We start from the raw sequence: 6,663 nt of genomic DNA, 5'->3' as shown, positions 1-6,663 counted from the left end.
AAGCTAAAGAGTACGTGGCAGACTGCATGGGAGGGGAGCTTGGGGGAGAATGGATCCATGCAGGGGTACGGCTGAACCCCTTTGCTGCACCCCTGAAACCATCACAGCACTGTTATAACCAGCTATGTGTGTGTGCTTGCTCAGTCCCTCGGTCAGGTCTGACTCTTTGCAACCACATGGGCTTTAGCCCGCCAGGCTCCTCAGGCCATGCTCTTCTCCAGGCAAGAATACTGGATGGGTTGTCATTCCCTCCTCCAGGGGATCTTCCTGACCCAGGGATCGAACCCATGTCTCCTGAGTGCCTTACATGGGCAGGTGGATTCTTTACTTCTAAGCCACCTGGGAAACCCATTAATCAGCCATACTCAAATATAAAATTAAAAATGCTTTTTAAAAAAATTTTTAAAAAATTAAAGAGTGCAGCCCCAGAACACGTGGACAGACTGGACGGATAAGTAGACAAGGGGTGAGTGGCCCAGACAATGCTGCAAGTCCCTCCAGAGCCCGGGGCTCCTTCTGGACCACAATCGCCTCTCCAGGGAGATGCCACTTCCCCCTGCATCACACAGTTTCCATGCGCCAAAGCCAGCCAGTGGGGGCACTGACACCTCTCACCAGCTTGGAGCACGCTGCTGACACCTGGCCTGCAGGCCGGTGAGCTGCACGGGGGCCTGGGGCCTGCCCTTTCTGCCGTGACCCCTGTTGCAACAGTGGGTCAAAGTTCAGAAGCAGCCAGGTGAAAACATCAGTCACACGATGCCCCTCTCCTGGCAGATAAGCCCAGCAAGAGAGAAAACAGTTCACAGCACCCCCGTCCTCCCAGCGGCTTCGCTTAGGAAACCCTCGAACCAGACTTCCTGGTGCTGAGCCCCAGTTACAACAGGATTCACGGAATTTTAATGTTTTTTCCAAAATAAACAGTGAGCCCGTGCTTTATTTTTTAACACTTTGCTTCAACATCCAGCTAACTTTTTTTTATTGAAGTATACTTGATTTAAAATGATATGTTAATTTCTGTTGTACAGCAAAGAGATTGTTATATGCATATACATTTTTAATATTCTTTTCCATTAGGGTTTATCACAGGATATTGAATATAGTTTTCTGTGCTGTGCAGTAGGACCTTGCTGTTTATCCATTTCCAGCTGATTTTTATTAGTTTGTTTTTATTCAATTTATTTAAATAGTAGCCCCCCCCCCCAAAAAAAGTGGTCACCCATTTCTTATTTTTAGTAAAATAAACCACTGGTCTGCCAAGGGGTGTTTTCAGAGATAAGGTCACAGAGGTTCTCCTTTCAGGCTGCTCATGGGTCAGGGCTCGGGGTCACCAAACAAATCCTGTTGGATTAGTGAGTCACCCCAAGCTCCGGGAGCTGGCAGGAAGGACATGGGTGTCAGGCTCTTCTGAGGGAACCTGAACTTTGTCCTCTAGTCAAAATGTTCAGTTGAGCCCAGAATCATCAGCTAAGCCTCCCACAGCCCTCAGAGAAGGAGTTGTAACTGGGTTTAACTGGTTGAGAAAAAAAGAGCAAGAGGGTACAGAAATGGCGCCCCAGACTTAGGAGCTCACAGCGGAATTCCCCAGATAAGTTAACAGGGATACAGAGCAGTCAGACTCAAGAGGTCTCCAGGATGGTCATCCTTTAGGTGCAACATGGGTGCTTTGGATTTTAAAAGATGGGAACAGGAGAAAATTCCAATGGCCTGTGGGTTTGGGATGGGCTCGTGAGAGACAGAACTGCATAGTAATGGGAACCAGCTGCTGTTCTCCAGACCCATCCCACCCGCCTCACGCTTCCTCTTTCCACACCCCCGGCCCCCGGGCCACCTCACCCACAGCTTCCACAACGGACACCCACAAATCTCTGTCTTCAGCCCAGGCTGTTGGAATCCGTTCCCAAGCACTGCATGGACCCCCCGACGAAGAATGATCTGGTGCAAAATGCCAACAATTCCGGAAACCCTGTTGAGATGCAACTCCACCAACCCTCCCTCTCTCTGCTCCCCCGAAGCTCCTCTTTTCTCCACGGAAGATGGAGAAGCAGTCTCTCTCCATGAGGGTCAAGAGTCTGCAGTAGCCTCTATCACGGCTTACTGTCAGTGTCTCCCCAGGTTTCTGGAAGCCAAGCAATCTGTCTTCTTATATCGCTGGAACATGGTGCATAGCAAGGTCTCAGGGACTGATGTGCAAAGAGAAAAGAGCGAGCCTGACTCTGGTCAGAAAACACTATTATATTGAGAATAATACCACTGCCGCCGCCGCCACCCTCATCACCAATTCATAGCATCTCCTATCTGCACTACAGTTAGTGGCGTTTCATATATAAAGAGCACAACGTGCCCAGCATCACAGAGGACATGGAGTTTTACACGGATTGTTTTTCTGCTTCAGCTTATACAAGAAAGATTGCTGCCAAGCCAGCACGTCAAGGTCAAAAGAGTATTTCAAATACCAACAACAGCTCTTAACCAATCACACATGCACAAAAAAATCTACCCACTCTCAGTACATGTTCTGCCTTGTGAAAAGTGAGGAAATAAAGCATCAGCCAGAAGAAAAATTATTGGAGAAATTGTTAAAAAAAAAAAAAAAAAAAGAGAGAGAGAGAGAGAGAGAATCCCAGGAACTATCCCCCTCTCTCTTGGCGAGGATGAGATGATTGGATGATCACCGACCTAATGGACGTGAATTTGAGCAAACTCCAGGAGATGGTGAAGGACAGGGAAACCTGGTGTGCTGCAGTCCGTGGGGTCACAAAGAGTTGAACACCGCTGAGCGGCTGAACACAACAGCAGCAGCTCTTGGCCACAAAGCGGTGAAAACTTACCATAGATCGTGTGGAAAGAAAAAGGTGAATCCTCCCTAAACTTCTTCCGTTCAGCTGACTTACTCGTCCAGATTCCAGGAGGCTAATGGACGTCAGCAGTAGGAAAGCAAATATGTGAAAAACTGAGAAAAACATTTAAAAAATCTGCTTTGGTCTCACCCAGCTCAACCGAGTGGCTCCTTTGTACCTCCCGAAGGGAGGCTCAGGATGCAGATACCTGGACATTCTCACCACGGATCCATCCTGCCAGAAAGCTCTTTATCCGGGAACCTGACAATCACCCAGCCAGAGAAATAAGACCCACAATGAGGCAGCAGAGACGTTAAAGCCAAATGTGAAGTGAACATAAGAAAAAACAAAAATAGATTCAACACCAAAGAAACTAATACAGATCATGGACCTCCTGCTTTGCTTCGTGTGGATTTCTGTTCTGTTTGCAAAGGGATCATGAGGCCCATGCCAAAGGGGTGTGGGAGGAGAACCTCACGGTCACTGCTGACCCCCGGCAGCCCCTGAGGAGTCACACGGAAGGGCCAGGTGTGGGGCTACCTGCTGCCCCCCCACTCTGGAGGGTGCAGCTCCATCGCAGGAATCTGCCCAGGTGCTGAGATCACACGTACATCCCTTGAGTTTATTCACTAGAAGGGAAGGTCACTTTCAGTAGATGATGAGGAGTTTGGTTTATCTTGACCAAATATTTTTATGTATTGAACCCCTCAACCCAAAGCTGTTGCCCTTCCCACCCGGCTGGATGGGAAAAGATGAAGAAAAAACATCTTTACGTGGTGAATAATGACCCATGTGCCATTGTGCTTTGTAGAATGTGCATCTGTGTTTATTTATAGCTTTAACAGAGCATCGGAAGGCATCCAGTAAATCACTACACCCATAACAAAGACGCTGCCATCCCTGGCAAGAGTGTAAGATGGTGCAGTCACTGTGGAACACACGTCAGCAATTCCTCAAAAAGTTACGCACAGAATTCCCATACGATCCAGCCATCCCACTTTTAGGCGGGTGCCCAAAACAGTCACCTGCCAGTGAGGGCGATGGTTTTGATGGTCTGGGTGGGGAGGATCAGAGTCACTAAGGGTTTGGTGCGTTAGTCTCAGTGGAAGGAGTAGCTTCAAGCAGATACCACTTGTCCTTTCTTTTTCTTTTTATCTTGGCAAAATACATGGATGTGAAATTTACCATTTTAACTCTTTAAGCATCCATTTCACTGGCTTTAGGGGCATTCTCCTTGTTTTGCCACCATCACCACCACTTGTCTCCAGAGTTTTGCATCTCCCCCAGCTGACTCTTCAAACATTAACTTTCCACCCCATTCCTTTTACCCCCTGGAACCACCATTCTACTCTGTCTCTGTGAATCTGACTGTGCTGGGCACTTCACAGAAGCAGTCAAAGGCAGCATCCGTCCCTTTGTATCTGGCTTATTCACGGAGCATAATGTCTTTAAGGTTCATCCATGGTGCAGCCTAAGTCAGAATTTCTTTCCTTTTTTAGGCCAAATAATTTTCCATGGAATGTGTACACCTCATTTTGTTTATGCATTCATCTGTGAATGGACTCGGGTTGTGTCCACCTTTAGGCTGCTGTGCAGACTGCTGATATGAATACTGATGCACAAATCTCTATTTGAATATATCTCCTAAGTGAAGGAGAAAAGACCAGAAAAGCCCTTATCTTCCCTCCCTGAGTTGGTAATCTGAAGAGTGTCAATATAAGCCAAAGTGCTGGAGTATCTGGCACAATTACTGACGGGACGAAGCTGACTCTTTCAGTGCTCCAAGGCCCTCCTGGGTGAAGGTAGGAGATGGTCCCTCTGAACTGTGTATTCTACAGTTCTTACTATAGTTAAGAGGGAGACATGGGTGTTGGTGTCAGTGGGAGAGGATAGGAACTTGTACAGAGCAGAAAGGGGTGGAGGAAAGGCACAAAAAGTCCCATAAACCACCTGGAGCAGCAAATTGGACTGTAACCACTGTGTCCGTGACTTACTAGTCCAAGGAGTCAGGGTTGCAGGCATGAGGGAAGGAATTTGTGTTTCTAAAAATTCTTGCCACCAAATTGTAGCCTCTTTCTTATCTTAGGGGCAGCTTCCCTTGTAGCTCAGTTGGTAAAGAATCTGCCTGCAATGCAGGAGACCTGGGTTCGATTCCTGGTTTGGGAAGATCCCCTGGAGAAGGAAATGGCAACCCACTCCAGTATTCTTGTCTGGAGAATCCCATGGACAGAGGAGCCTGAAGGGCTACAGTCCATGGGGTCGCCAAGGGTCGGACACAACTTAGCGACTAAACCACCACCACCAACTTAAACCAGCAGTGTACAGCATTTATCACAGCTGCAAAAAAAAAAAAAAAAAAAAAAGATTACATCAACCCCAGAAGCTCTAACAACATGCCAGAGGGGGAGGGGAAGGGATTTAGGGTCAAATCTTAAGGCGCTTCTTCTGAAGAATAGCAGTTGTTCTGTGCTTTTAGCTGTGTGTTTATGGTCAGACTTTCCACCTGCTTCATAGATGGCAAGGCAGCAGGCAGACAAGACAAAACCCTCTCTCAATGCTCCGTGATGCAAAAAATATGAGCCCTTGAAAAAACAAGTTTCTACACACTACTTGATAACGCTTTCTTATCTCCTTCAACAAAAAGTTTGAAGTTAAAAAGATACACAGAAAAAATGTTCTGTGAGATTTAAATGGCTGGATAAACACTGGTTTTCTGTACTGGTCAGCTTGGAATGCCATAACAAAAAAACAAGAGTGGGGGCTTAAACAACAGATGCTTATGTTCTGACAGGTCTGGAAGCCCAAGATCACGGTCCCAGCAGGGTTGGGTCCCAGGGAGGCCTCTCTTCCGGGCTTGCAGACAGTTGCCTTTTCGCTCAGTCCTCACCCAGCCTTGCCTCTGCATTCACGCAGAGGCAAGAGAGAGTCCTGCGATCTCTTCCTCTTCTTACGAGGACACCAGTGCTATCACATATGGCTGCCTTGTGACCTCTGTCAACCTTAGTTACTTCCTCAAAGGCCAAATTTCCAAACGCAGCCAAATTGGGGGTCCAGGCTTCAACATATGAACAGGGAAGGGGGGGAGGGACACAATTCAGACCATAGTAATTTGCTAGCCTGTTTGCATAGAAATCTACAGTTTTCCAAGCACTCTCATGTACATCTTCATCTTTAATCCTCCGGATAAATTTGGAGATGGATCAGGGAGGTGTTACCCCCATCGAACAGAGGAAGGGCCTGAGGGTCGGGCAGTCCACGACTCGCCCAGGGACAGGAAACTGACAAGTGGCCAAGTTAGGGTTCAGATCCAGGGCTGAGAGACTTCAGTGTCTTTAGCAAAAATAAATTATTGATTGGTTCAATTAAAAGAATATATATTTTAAAAAAAAGAATATATATTGAGTGCTTGCTATGCCACCTCATGGGCTTCCCTGGTGGCTCAGAGGTTAAAGCGTCTGCCTCCAATGCAGGAGACCTGGGTTCGATCCCTGGGTCAGGAAGATCCCCTGGAGAAGGAAATGGTAACCCACTCCAGTACTCTTGCCTGGAGAATCCCATGGACGGAGGAGCCTGGTAGGCTACAGTCCACGGGGTCGCAAAGCGTCAGACACAACTGAGTGACTCCACTTTCACTTTCACTTTCATGACACTTCATGGGGCAAGTCCAAAAAATAAGAGGCCCCACACAAGTTGAACGGCATCACCGACTTAATGGACATGAATTTGAGCAAAGTCCAGAAGACAGGGAAGGCCAGGAAAGCCTGCAATCCATGGGGTCACCACAAGTTGGACATGGCCTAGCAACACAGGTAAAAAGCACGTGGTC

At 47.5% G+C, this 6,663-nt stretch overlaps 1 non-coding gene across 1 annotated transcript; it reads left to right on the top strand.

The window, feature by feature from the left end:
- The first annotated feature begins 6,265 nt into the window (after nt 1–6,265).
- TRNAW-CCA (transfer RNA tryptophan (anticodon CCA)) lies at nt 6,266–6,338 on the top strand. Its single transcript has one exon. It is a non-coding gene; the product is annotated as a tRNA-Trp (tRNA).
- Nucleotides 6,339–6,663: the final 325 nt, after the last annotated feature.

The sequence above is a fragment of the Muntiacus reevesi genome, chromosome 20 (genome assembly GCF_963930625.1).
Source record: "Muntiacus reevesi chromosome 20, mMunRee1.1, whole genome shotgun sequence".
NCBI classification, from domain to species: Eukaryota; Metazoa; Chordata; class Mammalia; order Artiodactyla; family Cervidae; genus Muntiacus; species Muntiacus reevesi.
The sequence above is the reverse complement of the archived record's forward strand: the minus strand, read 5'-3'. Positions and strand labels throughout refer to the sequence as shown.